Source organism: Macaca thibetana, chromosome 16, assembly GCF_024542745.1.
Source record: "Macaca thibetana thibetana isolate TM-01 chromosome 16, ASM2454274v1, whole genome shotgun sequence".
NCBI classification, from domain to species: domain Eukaryota; kingdom Metazoa; phylum Chordata; class Mammalia; order Primates; family Cercopithecidae; genus Macaca; species Macaca thibetana.
The window spans coordinates 45,928,547-45,945,864 of NC_065593.1; the positions used below are offsets into that span (position 1 = coordinate 45,928,547).

At 45.1% G+C, this 17,318-nt stretch overlaps 1 protein-coding gene across 7 annotated transcripts in view; it reads left to right on the forward strand.

Moving 5' to 3' along the window:
* The window catches only part of SNF8 (SNF8 subunit of ESCRT-II), a 576,904-nt gene that overhangs the window by 333,412 nt on the left and 226,174 nt on the right, over positions 1 to 17,318 (forward strand). The window lies entirely within an intron of this gene.

Sequence of the window (17,318 nt, forward strand, 5' to 3'; positions counted from 1 at the left end):
GGCAGACAAGAGAAGAGTGCTTGTGCAGGAAACTCCCCTTTTTAAAAGCCATCAGATCTCATGAGACTTATTTACTATCATGAGAACAGCACGGGAAAGACCTGCCTCCATGATTCAGTTACCTCCCATTGGGTCCGTCCCACAACACATGGAAATTCAAGATGAGATTTGGGTGGGGACACAGCCAAACCATATCATTCTGCCCTGGTACCTCCCAAATCTCATGTCCTCACATTTCAAAACCATTCATGCCTTCCCAACAGTCCCCCAAAGTCTTAACCCATTTCAGCATTAACTCAGAAGTTGACAGTCCAATGTTTCATCTGAGACAAGGCAAGTCCCTTCTGCCTATGAGCCTGTAAAATCAAAAGCAGATACAATGGGGGTACAGGCATTGGGTAAATACAGCTGTTTCAAATGGGAAAAAATGGCCAAAACAGAGGGGCTACAGGCCCCATGCAAGTCTGAAATTCAGTGAGGCAGTCAAATCTTAAAGCTCCAAAATGATCTCCTTTGACTCCGTGTCTCACATCCAGGTCACACTGATGTAAAAGGTGGGTTCCTATCGTCTTGGGCAGCACCCCCCTGTGGCTTTGCAGGGTACAGCCTCCCTCCTGGCTGCTTTCACAGGCTAGTGTTATCTACAGCTTTTCCAGGTGCACAGTGCAAGGTGTTGGTGGATCTACCTTTCTGGGCACTGGAGAATGGGGGCCCTCTTCTCACAGCTCCACTAGGTGGTGACCCAGTAGTGACTCTGTGTGGGGGCTCTGACCCCACATTTCCCTTCCTCACTGCCCTAGCAGAGGTTCTCTTTGAGGGCCCCACCCCTGGAGCAAACTTCTGCCTGGGCATCCAGACATTTCCATACATTCTCTGAAATCTAGGTGGAGGTTTCCACATCTCAATTCTTGACTTTGGTGCACCCACAGGCTCAACACCATGTGGAAGCTGCCAAGGCTTGGGGCTTGCACCCTCTGAAGCTACAGCCCAAGCTCTGTGTTGGCTCCTTTCAGCCACAGCTGCAGCAGCTGGGATGCAGGGCACCAAATCCTTAGGGTGCATTCAGCACAAGGACCTTGGGCTAGGCCAACTAAACCATATTTTCTTCCTAGGCCTCCAGGCCTGTGATGGGAGAGGCTGCCGTGAAGACCTCTAACATGCCCTGGAGACATTTTCCCCATTGTCATGGCGATTAATATAACATTCGGCTCCTCATTACTTATGCAAATTTCTGCAGCTGGCTTGAATTTCTCCTCAGAAAATGGGATTTTTTTTTTCTTTTTTTTTTCTTTTTTTTTTTTTTTTTTTTTGAGATGGTGTTTTGCTCAGTCACCCAGGCTGGAGTGCAGTGGCACAATCTTGGCTCACTGCAACCTCTGCCTTCTGGGTTCATGTGATTCTCCTGCCTCAGCCTCCCGAGTAGCTGGGATTACAGGCACGCAACACTGTGCCTGGCTAATTTTGTATTTTTAGTAGAGACAGGGTTTCATCATGTTGGCCAGGCTGGTCTCAAACTCCTAACCTCAAGTGATCTGCCTGCCTCAGCCTCCCAAAGTGTTGGGATTACAGGTGTGAGACCAGACAGATTTGAGAAAGTTTTGAAGACTGAAAGCCACCATGCCCAGCTGGGATTTTCTTTTCTATTGTGTTGTCAGGCTGCGAATTTTCCAAATTTTTGTGCTGTTTCCCTTTTAAAACTGAATGCCTTTAACAGTACCCAAGTCACCTCTTGAATGCTTTTAGGCTTAGAAATTTCTTTCACCAGATACCCTAAATCGTCTCTCTCAAGTTCAAAGTTCCAGAAATCTCTAGGGCAGGAGCAAAATGCTGCCAGTCTCTTTACTAAAACATAACAAGAGTCACCCTTGCTCCAGTTCACAACAAGTTCTTCATCTCCATCTGAGACCACCTCAGCCTGGATTTCATTGTCCATATTATTATCAGCATTTTGGTCAAATCCATTCAACAAGTCTCTAGGGAGTTCCAAACTTTACCACATTTTCCTGTCTTCTTCTGAGCCCTCCAAACTGTTCCACCCTCTGTCTGTTACCCAGTTCCAAAGTCACTTCCACATTTTTGAGTATCTTTTCAGCAGCACCTCACTCTCAGTACCAATGGTGGCAGTGGCTGCTGCCATCCTGCCAGCTGCATCAGGGAGGCATGGCTGGGGCTGCACACTCCATGGAGCCAGTGGGAGCCCTGCCCCTTTTGAGTTGGGAGCGGGGTGCCCCATGCCACTGTAGCTGCCCAAACTGTAACTGCAGACCCAGCCCTCTGACTCTACAAAGCAGGCAGAAGCCTCACCCTCCCTGTGCTCTTGGGGGAGCTGGGTGCAGGCAGGATTGCCCTCCTGGGTGCGGCAGCAGCCACCAGACCCGCAACTGCAGACCTGGGCCTCCTACTCCATGCAGCAGGCAGGAGCCAGGGACAAGCGGGAGGCCTGCCTCTTCTGAGTTAGCAGGGTAGGAGCTCCCAGGTGCAGCTGCGACTGTCCTCCCAGGTACAGGACCCAGGTGTCTCTGCACCCTGCACCCTCGGGTGCCCTAGAAAGGGCAGCCCCCGCAATTCCTGCAGGCTCAGAGGTGTCTGCTCCCACTGCCTGGCCTCTCTCCAGTCCTGGCACCAGCTCCCATCTCAGAGCAAGGTTAAGGCCAAGTCCCAGACCATGAATGGTAGCAGGAGGCAGAAAGTCCTGGGCAGAAGTGGGTGAGGTCCCTAGTAAGGCCCCACCCTCAGGCCAGGGAGGGCCTGAAGGCTGGGGGCTGGGCTGCCAGTCCCACAGACTGGAGTGGGGACTTGTGGTGCCTCTTCCAGCCTGCCCACAGTTGCCCATGGACCAGTTGGCATGCACTTCCTCCTCTGTGAGGTCCATAAAAGCCCTAGGCTCAGCCAGAGCAGGCAGAGGATGGCCAGAGGACAAAGAGGGCAGGGAGACATGACTGGCCAGGACGAGCAGCTGCAGAGAGGAGGAGTACCATCTATTCCAGCTCCAGAGAGGAGTATCATCTATGAGACAAGATGACCAGCTGCAGAGAGGAATACCCTCTCTGCTGAGAGCTGCAGAGATGATGGACCAGCAGAGAGGAGTACCCTCTCTGCTGAGAGCTTCAGAGACCTACTGAGACATCTGAATGACTTGGCTGAGGAGAGAAACCACCCTCTCCAGGGCCTCCTCTCTGCTAAGAGCTAAACACTCAACCGGACAACCTGCCTACAGAGAGGAGGTACCCACTCCTCTGAGCTGTTCTAACACTAAATAAAACTCTTCGTCACCCTTTACTTGTCTGCATACCTCATTCTTCCAGAGGCAGGACAAGAATTCAGGCAAAGGCACTGTGATTACAGAGATTTCCAGCCAGAAAAATTGACCCCCAGTAACACCAACTTTCTGTATTAGTCTGTTTTCATGCTGCTGATAAAGATGTACCTGAGACTAGGAAGAAAAAGATGTTTAATGGACTTACAGTTCCATGTGACTGGAGAGGCCTCACAATCGTGGCAGAAGGCAAAAGGCATGTCTCACATGGTGGCAGACAAGAAGAGAGCTTGTGCAGGGAAACTCCCCTTTTATTAATTAATTTACTTATTTATTTATTTGAGACAGAGTCTCGCTTTGTTACCTAGGCTGGAGTGAAATGGTATGATCTCAGCTCACTGCAGCCTCCACCTCCTGGGTTCAAGTGATTCTCCTGCCTCAGCCTCCCAAGTAGCTGGGGTTACAGGCATGCATCACCACACCTGGCTAATTTTTGTATTTTTAGTAGAGACAGGGTTTCACCATGTTGGCCAGGCTGATCTTGAACTCCTGACCTCAGGTTATCAGCCTGCCTCGGCCTCCAAATTGCTGGGATTACAGGCGTGAGCCACCGCACTCAGCCAAAACTCCCTTTTTTAAAACCATCAGATCTTGTGAGACTTATTCACTGTCACAGAACAGCATGGGGAAGGCCTGCCTCTATGATTCGATTACCTCCCACCAGGTCCCTCCCACAACATGTAGAAATCAAGATGAGATTTGGGTGGGGACACAGCCAAACCATATCAATGTCTTTTGATAAGCAGAAGGTTTTAATTTTGATAGATAAAGTCAAATGTATCTTTTTCTTTTCTTTTGTGATTAATGCCTTTTGTGTTCTTTGCATGTGGAGAGCTGGGATCTTTACAAGCACAATGGGACAGGAGAGAGGCATATGCAGTTATATAGATTACTCAGTTACATGAGGAGCATCTTGATAATCCCTTGGTAAAATTTAAAGATAAGGGAATTAGAATTTATATGGGAGACTTGTTTGAAACTGAAGGGCATAAAGGAAGCAGGAGCATCCAAACAAAGGAATAAGAAAAAGAAGAGCTGTATGTTAACTTGAATCCTGTGTCAAGACAGATGCAGGGTTGAGTGGAAGAGGTAGGGGGGAGAGCAGGAACCTCTTCAAAATTTAATGGGCCGGGCGCGGTGGCTCAAGCCTGTAATCCCAGCACTTTGGGAGGCCGAGACGGGCGGATCACGAGGTCAGGAGATCGAGACCATCCTGGCTAACACGGTGAAACCCCGTCTCTACTAAAAAATACAAAAAACTAGCCGGGTGAGGTGGCGGGCGCCTGTAGTCCCAGCTACTCGGGAGGCTGAGGCAGGAGAATGGCGTAAACCTGGGAGGCGGAGCTTGCAGTGAGCTGAGATCCGGCCACTGCACCCCAGCCTGGGCGGCAGAGCAAGACTCCGTCTCAAAAAAAAAAAAAAAAAAAAAAAAAAAAAAAAAAAAAAAAAAAAAAAAAATTTAATGATCCTGAAATTGATGCTGGTATCTGAAACACAGACTATGTGCCTATCAGGACTGTAGACTTATGGGAAATGGTAGGAGGAAACTGGAATGCTGGCAGGAGTTAGTGACTTCATGCAGTCTTCAGGTCCTGTAAGAGACATCTTTTAGACTGAAGGTGCCCTGTTTTAAGTTTTCAATTTTGCTTAGAGTGGCTTGCAATCCAAGTTTACTGGAAATCCTACAACTTGGAGTGTTACAGGGCTGGAAAAGCTGAATTCTGTATCCCAAGTGAAAGTTAGCATCCACAGAGACAGGGGACTTAGCAGGACACTGATTTGGGTAGGACATGCTTTAAACATTTTCTGCCCACAAAGAGGAAAAACTGGGACAAAGAGCAGATTATAGATGGTCCCTCTGTACTAGAGACGACTACTGTGAATAGCCTCAAGGCAGAAGCCATTTAACTGAGTGCCAGAGGCCTGGGTGGCGGCCTGTGGTTACAAGAATAGATTCCCCAGTCTCAAAGATATGTCTAGACAAGATGTCTGGAAGTGACTGGAAGTGACAGGAAACCTGTGCGTTTTAAGGAACTGCCAATCAGATTTCATTGGCAGTTCGGTTTCCTTTAAACCCTGACTGTTAACAGCTAACGAGTTTCTGCTCCTACAGCCATGCCCACGCCTGTGAACACCACTAACAGGAAGTGGGCAGTTAAAGCTGTGTGTAGGTTTCAGAAAGGTCAGCCTGCCCACTGCCCACCAGATGTGGATCTGGAAGGTAAAGGACGGGGGTGCTTCTCCTAGAGCAGGCTGGTCCAATCTGTGGCCCGGGACGGCTTTGAATGCGGGCCAACACAAATTTGTAAACCTTCTTAAAACATTATGAGATTTTGGCCAGGCGTGGTGGTGCACGCCTGTAATCCCAGCACTTTGGGAGACCAAGGCGGGTGGATCACAAGGTCAAGAGATCAAGACCATCTGGCCAACATGGTGAAACCCTGTCTCTACTAAAAATAAAAATAAAATAAAAATAAATTAGCCGGGCATGATGGCACACACCTGTAGTCCCAGCTACTCGGGAGGCTGAGGCAGGAGAATTGCTGGAATCCCGGAGGCAGAGGTTGCAGTGAGCCAAGATCGCACCACCGCACTCCAGGCTGAGCAACAGAGCAAGACAACATCTCAAAAAAAAAAAAAAAAAAAAAAAAAAAAAATCAAACACCTTCGTAAGACTGTAGAAGAAGCCAGCTGACCTCAGACCCAATTTCTACTTCAGTCACAGGAAATCGACACACCTATGCAGGCAAGAAAAAGACCTGTAGCCCAGTAGCCAATAAGATCCGTCCCCTCCAAAAGCATAGCAGCAGTTTTCCTTTCCTGGGTTAAGCGGGTGGGGAAGAAGTAAAAGAAACAGAGAGGGTAGGCTTGAGCGCCCCCTGGAGGCCCATGCAATTATTTGACTATTTGTACCCAGCTTTCCTGAAATTTGGAGTTTAGCAGAAAGTATCAGGGGGATACTCTGTCCTGGAAGGATAGCTTTGTCATTGGTTTGGTCCAGGCTCTTTGGTTGTGTCTGAAACTCAAGGCTGGAGGAAAGCCTATGTGTCTGGGATTGTCTGTGACCTGATTTTTGCTTCCAAACTGCCCAAAGGAGAAAACCTTTTATTTATGTATGCCTTTTTGTTTTGGAAACAGGCAGTTGTACAGCATGGTTGTATTATTTAGGACACTTTGTTTATAAGTAACAGGAACCAACTCAAATTAGGTTAATCAAGCCAGGCATGGTGGCTCAAGCCTGTAATCCCAGGATTTTGGGAGGCTGAGGTGGGAGGATCGCTTGAGCCCAGGTATTTGACACCAGCCTGCCAACATGGTGAAACCCCATCTCTACAAAAAATACAAAAATTAGCTGGGTGTGGTGATGCATGCCTGTAGTCCCAGCTACTCAGGTGGCTGAAGCACAAGAATTGCTTGAATCCAAGATGGCGCCATTGCACTCCAGCCTGGGCAACAGAGTGAGACTCTGTCTCTAAAGATTAAAAAAAGAGTACACATGAAAACCAACATCCTTATGTCTAAATATTTAAAGCTGTAAAAAATGAAGCTAGCAAACTGTTTAATGTTCTATCCTCTTACCTTGACAAAGATGTCATTATAGTAGCAAAATTAAAAAGAATTGAAAAGCGGTGGTGGTTTATTTTTGTTTTGTTTTGTGTTGTTGTTGTTGTTGTTGTTGTTGTTGTTGGACAATGTTTTGCTCTGTCGCCCAGGCTGGAGTGCAGTGGCATGATCTCACCTCACTGCAACCTCTGCCTCCCATGTTCAAGCGATTCTTGTGCCTCAGCCTCCTGAGTAGCTGGGATTACAGGCATGCACCACATGCTCAGCTAATTTTTTGTATTTTTAGTAGAGATAGAGTTTCACCATGTTGGCCAGGCTGGTCTCCAACTCCTGACCTCAGGTGATCTGCCCGCCTCAGCCTCCCAAACTGCTGGGATTACAGGCGTGAGCCACCGCACTGGGCCATTTGTTCTTACTCATCCAAACATCAACAATCCATCAAGCCAACACCAAGGTATGTATAATAATAATAATTAAATTGGCTGGGCACAGTGGCTCATTCCTTTAATCCCAGCACTTTGGGAGGCCGAGGTGGGAGGATCACCTGAGGTCAGGAGTTCAAGACCAGCCTGACCAACATGGAGAAACCCCATCTCCACTAAAAATACAAAATTAGCCAGGCGTGGTGGCACATGCCTGTAATCGCAGCTACTCGGGAGGCTGAGGCAGGAGAATCGCTTGAATGTGGGAGGCGGAGGTTGCGGTGAGCTGAGATCATAGCATTGTACTCCAGCCTGGGCGACAGGAACAAAACTCTGTCTCAAAATAATAATAATAATAATAATAACAAACAAATAAATAAATTCCATTGCTTTGATATATTGACTACTTTTCGTTGTTCAAAAAAACCACCACTCGACTGGGCGCAGTGGCTCATGGCTGTAATTCCAGCACTTTGGGAGGCCAAGGTGGACAGATCACTTGAGATCAGGAATTCAAGATGAGCCTGGCCAGCATGGTGAAACTCCGTTTCTACAAAAAATACAAAAATTAGCTGGGCATGGTAGTGGGTACCTGTAATTCCAGCTACTAGAGAGACTGAGGCATGAGAATTGCTTGAACTTGGGAGGCGGATGTTGCAGTGAGCCAAGATCACAACACTGCACTCCAGCCTGGGCAAAAGAGTGAGACTCTGTCTCACAAAAACAAAACAAAACAAAAAACACAAAGACACATCACATACACATATATATATATCTAATTTGTAAATTACCATATATCCCATATCATTTAATTTTCTTGCTTTTATTTCAACAAAAATTACTAATTATGCTTTTTTTTTTTTTTTTTTGAGACGGAGTCTCGCTCTGCCGCCCAGGCTGGAGTGCAGTGGCTGGATCTCAGCTCACTGCAAGCTCCGCCTCCCGGGTTCATGCCATTCTCCTGCCTCAGCCTCCCGAGTAGCTGGGACTACAGGAGCCCACCACCTCGCCCGGCTAGTTTTTTGTATTTTTTAGTAGAGACGGGGTTTCACCGTGTCAGCCAGGATGGTCTCGATCTCCTGACCTCGTGATCCGCCCGTCTCGGCCTCCCAAAGTGCTGGGATTACAGGCTTGAGCCACCGTGCCCGGCCTCTATTTAAGTTTTAAGTAAAGTAGCAAACTACAGCCAAGGGCCAAATGCAGCCTATGGCTTGTTTTTGAATGGCCCCATAAGCTCTCAGTATGGCTTTTACAGTTTTAAAGAGTTATCTTTTAAAAAGCATACATAACAGAGACCTTGTGTGGATTACAAAACCTAAAATATTTACTATCTAGTCCTTTACAAAAATGTTTGCTGATCCCTAATCTAAAGCAATGCTACTCAAAGTGTGCTCTGAGGCCTGGCCTGGGAGCTCTTTGTTATCAGCCTGCAATGAGATAAGGGGCTTGTGCCAGAATCCCTAAGCACGCGGTTTTAGTTGAGTTGACATTTTTTTCATGGCAAGACTTTACTTTTTTTTTTTTTTTAACTTAAAAAATTTTAAATATAGAGACAGGGTGTCACTATGTTGCCCATGCTGGTCTTGAACTCCTGAGCTTAAGTGATCCTCCTGCCTCCGCCTCCCAAAGTGCTGGGATTACAGGCATGACCCATTGTGCCTGACCAACACTTTCTTTTCTTTCTTTTTTTCTGAGACAGGGTCTCACTCTGTTGTCCAGGCTGCTGGAGAGCCATGGCATGATCACAGCTCACTGCAACCTCTGCCTCCTGGGTTCAAGCACTTCTGTCTCAGCCTCCCAAGTAGCTGGGGATTACAAGCGTGTGCTACCACACCTGACTAATTTTTGTATTTTTAGTAGAGACAGGGTTTTAACCATGTTGGCCAGGCTGGTCTCGAACTCCTGACTTCAAATGATCCACCTGCCTCGGCCTCCCAAAGTGCTGGGATTACAGGTGTGAGCCACTGCGCCCACCAGAATCTAGCAAATTTTAAAATTCGTCATTTCCTTTTACCTAAGCACATTGCAGCCAAAATCCTACCAGTACTCCAAAGCACCATCCACAAACTTTCATTGCATTTGGATGCAATTGTCTTTTGAAGACACAAGGCAAGAGATGTGGAGAAGCATTTCCCTGGGGCCTGAATAGCATTAGTCCCAAGAGTGGATGTTTAGGGTTACCAGTCATGCTGTATTGGTGCCAAGCACTGGATCCTAAGTGACAGAGATGCCCTGGGCTTCATCAGTAAATGCACATGTCTGTGACATGCAAGGTACTCTAGAGCACAAGGTCAAGGTAGGGGCTCTTCTTGCTTGGATCTAAGAGGATTCATATGGGACTGTGTTGGGATGGGACAATGCAATGTTGTTTTCCTATATAACTATGCTTGTTTATCTTATTTTTTCCTTCCAATCAAAGGCTGCCTATATTTATCCTTTATTTTTTTACTAGAGATGGGGTCTTGCTATGTTGCCCAGGCTGGCCTCAAACTCCTGAGGCTCAAGCAATTTTCCTGCCATGGCTTCCCAAAGTGCTGGGATTACAGGTGTGAACCACCATGCCCGGCCTATAGCTATGTTAGTATACAGAAAAACTATAGCAATATAATCTTTATGACATACAATGAATGAGGTATGTGCTCAGTTCTGTTTTGGGAGAATAAAAAATGACTGCTAGTCTCTATCCATACTTCAGAAATGCCGAATTAAACAAAGTTAAAGAGATTTCCTTACCTCAGGTCTTCTCAGAGCCTTTACTACACTAATGTGAACTGCAGCCTGCCAAGAAGGAGACATAGCGGTATTTTTCAAAATTATTTGAGCACCAAAATCAATTTTGCTGTAAGTCCATTTTTCAGGAATTTTTAATAATATCTCACAGAACACATTTTTAATGATCCTGAACTACCCTAGGCCACATTCAGGAAGAAAAAGTCTACAGGTAAACAGAAACTGTGAAGGCGGGGCTGGAGGGGTCATAGAATCTGCTGTTGGCAACAGGCCCCCAAAATTGGCCATAAACTGGCCCCAAAACTGGCCATAAACAAAATCTCTGCAGCACTGTGTGACATGTTTGTGATGGTCATGATGCCCACGCTGAAGGTTGTGGGTTTACTGGAATGAGGGCAAGTAACACCTGGCCCACCCAGGGTGGAAAACCTATTAAGGCGTTCCTAAGCCACAAACAATAGCATGAGTGATCTGTGCCTTAAGGACATGTTCCTGCTGCAGATAACTAGCCAGAGACCATCCCTTTGTTTTGACCCATCCCTTTGTTTCCCATAAGGAATACTTTTAGTTAATCTATAGAAACAATGCTTATCACTGACTTGTTGTCAATAAATATGTGGGCCAAACTCTGTTTGGGGCTGTCAGCTCTGAAGGCTGAGTCCCCTGATTTACCACTCCACACTCTATATTTCTGTGTGTGTCTTTAATTCCTCTAGCACCGCTGGGTTGGGGTCTCCACGACCGAGCTGGTGTCAGCAAGTGGCGCCCAACGTGGGGCTTGAACCCTGTTTGAAGGGTCTCTGGAGTGACGGTTGGAGAACATGGAACTAAGCTGGAGGACACCCAAGTACTCTTAAGCAATCCCCGTAGTGAGTAAGAAGGGGAACTCAGAAGCATCAGGGTAACAATGGGACAAGTGTGGGCTCTGGTTTGTTCCACCTTGGAACCTTTTCACACTAATGATGAGAAGGAAGGAAAGTATAACAAAGTAACAGAAGAGATGACAGAGCAGGTTTGTTTGCCAGCTAAAGCTAAAGCAGCAAAAGAGGAAGAGGGTTGTCCCTACCCTTCTGCACCCCCTCATTATTTTGAAGAACTAGTGACCTGACCCTCCAGATCTTTCTTTTCCAGAGGACACTGGGCGAAAAGTAGTTGCCCCAGTGACTGTTCTAGCAGCGCCTTGAGCAACCACTCTCAATTCTATTCAGGCAGGAATTCAGCAAGCTAGACGAGAGGATGATATAGAAGCATGGCAGTTCCCTGTTAGGATACACCCCCAAGATCAACAGGGAAATATTATAGCTCACTCCCTCACCCCTGTACAATGTCTGTCCCCCACCACAGCCAGTAGTGCTGCAGTAGATTTATGCTGCACAAAAGCTGTGAGCCTTATGCCTGGGGAACCCCCACAAAAAGTTACAACAGGGGTCTGTGGATGCTTGCCAGCGGGGATGATAGGATTACTTCTAGGTAGATCTAGTTTAAATTTAAAAGGAGTGCAAGTACATACAGGAGTTATTGATTCAGATTACAATGTGGAAATTGAAATTGTTATATTTACTTCTCTTCCCTGGAAAGCAGAGCCAGGAAAGCATACAGCACAACTCCTGATTGTGCTGTATGTGGAAATGGGGAAAAGTGAAATTAAACGAACAGGAGGATTTGGAAGCACAAATAAACAAGGCAAAGCAGCTTATTGGGTGAATCAAATTATTGATAAACATCCTACCTGTGAAATAACTATTCAGAGAAAGAAATTTAAAGGTTTGGTAGATACAGGAGCAAACATTTCTGTCATTTCTCTACAACACTGGCCATCCACGTGGCCAATTCAACCTGCTCAATTTAACATAGTTGGAGTTGGTAAAGCCCCTGAAGTATATCAAGGTAGTTGTATTTTGCATTGTGAAGGCCCGATGGACAACCTGGGACTATTCAACCAATTATAACTCCTGTACCTATACATTTATGGGAAAAAGACTTGTTAAAACAATGGGGAGCACAAGTTCTAATTCCAGAGCAATTGTATAGCCCTCAAAGTCAACATATGATGCATGAAATGGGGTATGTCCCTGGTATGGGACTAGGAAAAATTGGCAAGGTTTGAAAGAACTGCTTCAAGCGGAAAGACAAAGTTCCCACCAAAGATTAGGATATCATTTTTGATGGCAGCCATTGTTAAGCCTCCAGAACCTATACCTTTAAAATGGTTAACAGATAAGCCAATTTGGACAGAACAATGGCTGCTAAGTAAAGAGAGACTGGAGGCTTTAGAGGACTTAGTTACTGAACAATTAGAAAAAGGATACATAGCTCCAACATTTTCCCCTTGGAATTCTCCAGTTTTTATAATTAAGAAAAAATCAGGTAAATGGAGACTGTTAACTAACTTAAGAGCCATTAATTCAGTTATACAATCTATGAGGACATTGCAGCCAGGACTGCCTTCTCCTGCTATGATTCCAAAAAATTGGCCTTTAAGTCATAGATTTAAAATACTGTTTCTTTACTATCCCCTTAGCTGAGCAGGACTGTGAATGGTTTGCATTTATAATTCCTGCAGCAAACAACCTGCAGCCTGCTAAGCATTTCCATTGGAAAGTGTTGCCACAGGGCATGTTAAACAGTCCAACAATTTGCCAGACTTATGTAGGGCAAGCAATTGAACTTACTCATAAAAAAATTTTCACAGTGTTACATTATTCATTATATGGATGATATACTTTGTGCTGCCCCCACTCGAGATATATTACTCCAATGTTATGCTCACTTGCAAAATTTGATTTCTCATACTGGTTTAATTATAGCTCCTGACAAAATTCAGACTGCTACTCCTTACTCCTACTTGGGGACCTTAGTAAATGACACTACCATTGTGCCACAGAAAGTAACCATACATAGGGATCAACTGAAAGCATTAAATTACTTTCAAAAATTACTAGGGGACATTAATTGGATATGACGCTCTAGGCATTCCTACCTATGCCATGAGTAATCTATTTTCTAATCTTAGAGGAGATGCTAGTCTCACTAGCCCTTGGCTATTAACAAAAGAAGCTGAAGCAGAACTGCAGCTAATCAAAAAGCAAGTCCATAAAGCTTAAATAAATAGAATAGATCCAGAAAAGACTCTAGATTTTCTAATTTTTTCAAGTCAGCATTCACCTACTGGTGTTATTGTTCAAGAGCAAGATCTTGTAGAGTGGCCTTTTCTTCCACATACTAATTCATGGACTCTAACTCCTTATTTGGATCAAATCGCTACTATGATAGGAAATGGGAGAACTCGGATTGTTAAATCACATGGATATGATCCTGGAAAAATTATTGTCCCTCTCATGAAGGCACAAATACAGCAAGCTTTTATAAATAGTCTTACTTGGCAAACCCATGTAGCTGACTTTGTGAGTATTCTTGATAATCATTTTCCCAAAACAAAATTGTTTCAATTTTTGAAATTAACTAATTGGATTCTCCCTAAAATAACTAAATTCAAACCACTTGAAGGTGCTGAAAATGTCTTCACAGATGGGTCTAGTAATGGTAAAGCTTCTTATTCTGGCTTGAAAAGTAAGGGCTTCAGACTCCCTATACTTCAGCTCAAAAAGTGGAGCTGGTAGCGGTAATTGAGGTATTGACTGCTTTTAATATGCCTATTAATGTGATTTCTGATTCCTCATACATGGTTCATTCCACACAACTGAAAATGCTCAACTATGATTCCACACAGATGAGCAACTGATGACTTTATTTACCCAATTGCAAACAGCAGTCAGGAGTAGAATGTATCCTTTTTACATCACTCACATAAGGGCTCATGCATCTCTTCCAGGACGTTTAACTGAAGGGAATCAAATGGCTGATTGCCTAGTTGCTAATGCAATATCTAATGCTAGACACTTTCACAATTTAACCCATATTAATGCCTCTAGTCTCAAACGCAGATACAGCACTACCTGGAAAGAAGCTAAAGCTATTATCCAGTGATGCCCAACTTGCCAAATAGTGGATTCCTCATCTTTTACAGGAGGAGTTAATAATCCTTGAGGATTGGAACCTAATTATCTTTGGCAAATGGATGTCACACATGTTCCCTCGTTTGGGAGACTAGCTTATGTACATGTATGTGTGGGCACCTTTTCTCACATTGTGTGGGCTACATGCCAATCAGGAGAGTCTTCTGCCTGTGTTAAACGTCACCTTTTGCAGTGTTTTGCAGTGATGGGCATTCCAGCTTCTATTAAAACAGATAATGTCCCAGGCTATACTAGCCAAGCTCTAGCTACATTTTTCTCTATATGGAATATTAAACACATTACTGGCATCCCATATAATTCTCAAGGACATGCTATAGTAGAAAGAATGAATCTCTCCCTGAAACAGCAGTTGCAAAAGCAAAAGGGGAAAACAGGGACTATGGGACACCCCATATGCAACTGATTCTAGCATTATTGACATTAAATTTTTTGAGCCTGCCTAAAGGCCAGCAGCTGAACAGCATATACAGAAACCAGCTGCAAAGACAGAAGCAGAACAACTGGTCTGGTGGAGAGATCCAATAACAAAAATTTGGGAAATACGTAAAATAATAACTTGAGGTAGAGGTTGTGCTTGTGTTTCTTCAGGACTGAATCAACAGCCAATTTGGGTGCCGTCAAGACACCTGAAACCTTATCATGAGCCAGATGCTGAGGAAGAGATTCCAGGAGGATCCCGAGGAGACCCTGGTTGCAGCCATGTCAAGACTGACGCTGAGGAGGACCCCAACTATCACAAGCAACAGCCGTCGAACACAGCCACCTACCTGGGGACAGATCAAGAAGCTGTCACAGATGGCGGAAGAAAACCTGAGGAAAGTGGGACAACCAGTCACAATGAGTAATTTAATGACAGCTATGATAGCGGTGATCACCATTGCTATGAGTGTTCCTGCAACAAGGAACAACAGAGAACAATTATACTTATTGGGCATATTTATCAATCTTGGCTGGCAATAATGCCTGGATGTAATCACTGTATGACACAGTTACACATGCTTTCTGATCTCAGTATTTACCATAATAAATCTGCTCCTATAATTGAAGCATACCGCCCTCAAAAATCTATTTGTAAACAGAATTGGACCTGGCTAGAAATAATGAACTAACTTGTTTGGGAAGATTGCATAGCAGAACAGGCAGAAGTGCTGCACAACAATTCCTATGGAATCATTATTGATTAGTCCCCTAAGGGGATGTTTAGCTGAATTGCACCTCTCAGTCTGCATGCCACGGCCACACTACATTCAGCTGGTCTAAACAAAACATCAGATGCTAGAAAGGGTAAGAAATACGTCAAGAGTCCCTATTATCTGGAAACATGGCAGTATAGTGGCACCTCAATCTCAAATGATAAGGCCACTGTAGGAGCTAAACATAAGGATTTGTGGAAACTATTAATGACTCTTAATAAGATCAAAATTTAGGAAAAAATAAAAAAGCATCTAGAAGGACACTCTACAAACTTGTCTTTGGATATTGCAAAATTAAAAGAACAAATATTTAAAGCATCCTGGGCACACCTGACCTTAATGCCAGGAACTGGAGTGCTTGAAGGAGCTGCAGACAGATTAGCAGCTATTAACCCATTAAAATAGATAAAGACACTTGGTAGCTCTGTGATTTCAGTGATGATTGTGCTCTTAATCTGTGTTGTTTGTCTTTGTATAGTCTGCAGATACGGATCCCAACTCCTGAGAGTAGCTCACCATGACAAAGCTGCCTTTGCTTTTATTGCTTCGGAAAACAAAAAAGCGGGACATGTTGGGAACAGGCCCCCAAGCTGGGCCATAAACTGGCCTAAAAACTGGCCATAAACAAAATCTCTGCAGTACTGTGACATGTTCGTGATGGCCATGATGCCCACGCTGAAGGTTGTGGGTTTACCGGAATAAGGGCAAGGAACACCTGGCTCACCCAGGGCTGAAAACAACTTAAAGCATTCCTAAGCCACAAACAATAGCATGAGCTATCTGTGCCTTAAGGACATGTTCCTGCTGCAGATAACTAGCCAGAGCCCATCCCTTTGTTTTGACCCATCCCTTTGTTTCCCATAAGGAGTACTTTTAGTTAATCTATAATCTATAGAAACAATGTTTATCACTGGCTTGCTGTCAATAAATATGTGGGTCAAACTCTGTTTGGGGCTCTCAACTCTGAAGGCTGTGAGTCCCCTGATTTCCCACTCCACCCTCTATATTTCTGTGTGTGTGTCTTTAATTCCTCCAGCACCGCTGGGTTAGGGTCTCCACGATTGAGCTGGTCTCAGCAATCTGCCAACCCCCAGGCAACAGAAAGAGGCTTATCCAACAACAGAGTGATGGAACCACTCTGTAAATGTCATGAGTTTTGAGTGATCAGCAACTGGCCTCAGGTCCCTGGAGCTTGGTGGCCTGTCACCACACTCACACTGTCTGTTTGCCGTCACACCTTGGACACCTTGGCATGGGCTCTGAGTTCAATCCCTGGCATTCTGGAACAGGTCTGGAACAAGTCTGATGCCAGGGCAGCCTTTGTTCTGGTAGACAGTGGGATGGCCCCAGGACCCTCCTGCCCTCTCTGATGCCTGAATGTCTGCTTTCAGGCTCCTAACAAGTTCACTCCACGGAGACTTCCTCTGCTGCCTGGGACCTGATGATGCCTTCCCTTCTCTGATCCTCTGACCCTGGCTGCCTGATTCTGTGATTAGACTGAACTGAACCAGGCTGCAAACCTCCTCAAGGCAAGGACCCTAGATTGTTCACATTTTTGAGTCTACAAGATAGAACTCAATACAAATGTAGGGACGACAGTGATGCTGGAGCCAATGCTTCTGACTGTGACAGAATCTCCACCAAACAACTATCAAGGACCAGGCAGCTGTTCTTTTGACTGAGGACACCAACAAATGTAGTCTTCTGTGTGAGATCAGATGAGATGATATGAGATACTGTCCATGTAAATGATTCATAAAAAGCAGGGCATTGTACAAATCATTGCTATTAATACAGTCTCCACTGCCCTGGTCAGTGACTGGTTCATTTTTTTTTTTTTTTTTTTTTTTTTTTTTTTTTTTTTTGAGACGGAGTCTTGCTCTGTCACCCAGGCTGGAGTGCAGTGGCCGGATCTCAGCTCACTGCAAGCTCCGCCTCCCGGGTTTACGCCATTCTCCTGCCTCAGCCTTCCGAGTAGCTGGGACTACAGGCGCCCGCCACCTCGCCCGGCTATTTTTTTGTATTTTTTAGTAGAGACAGGGTTTCACCGTGTTAG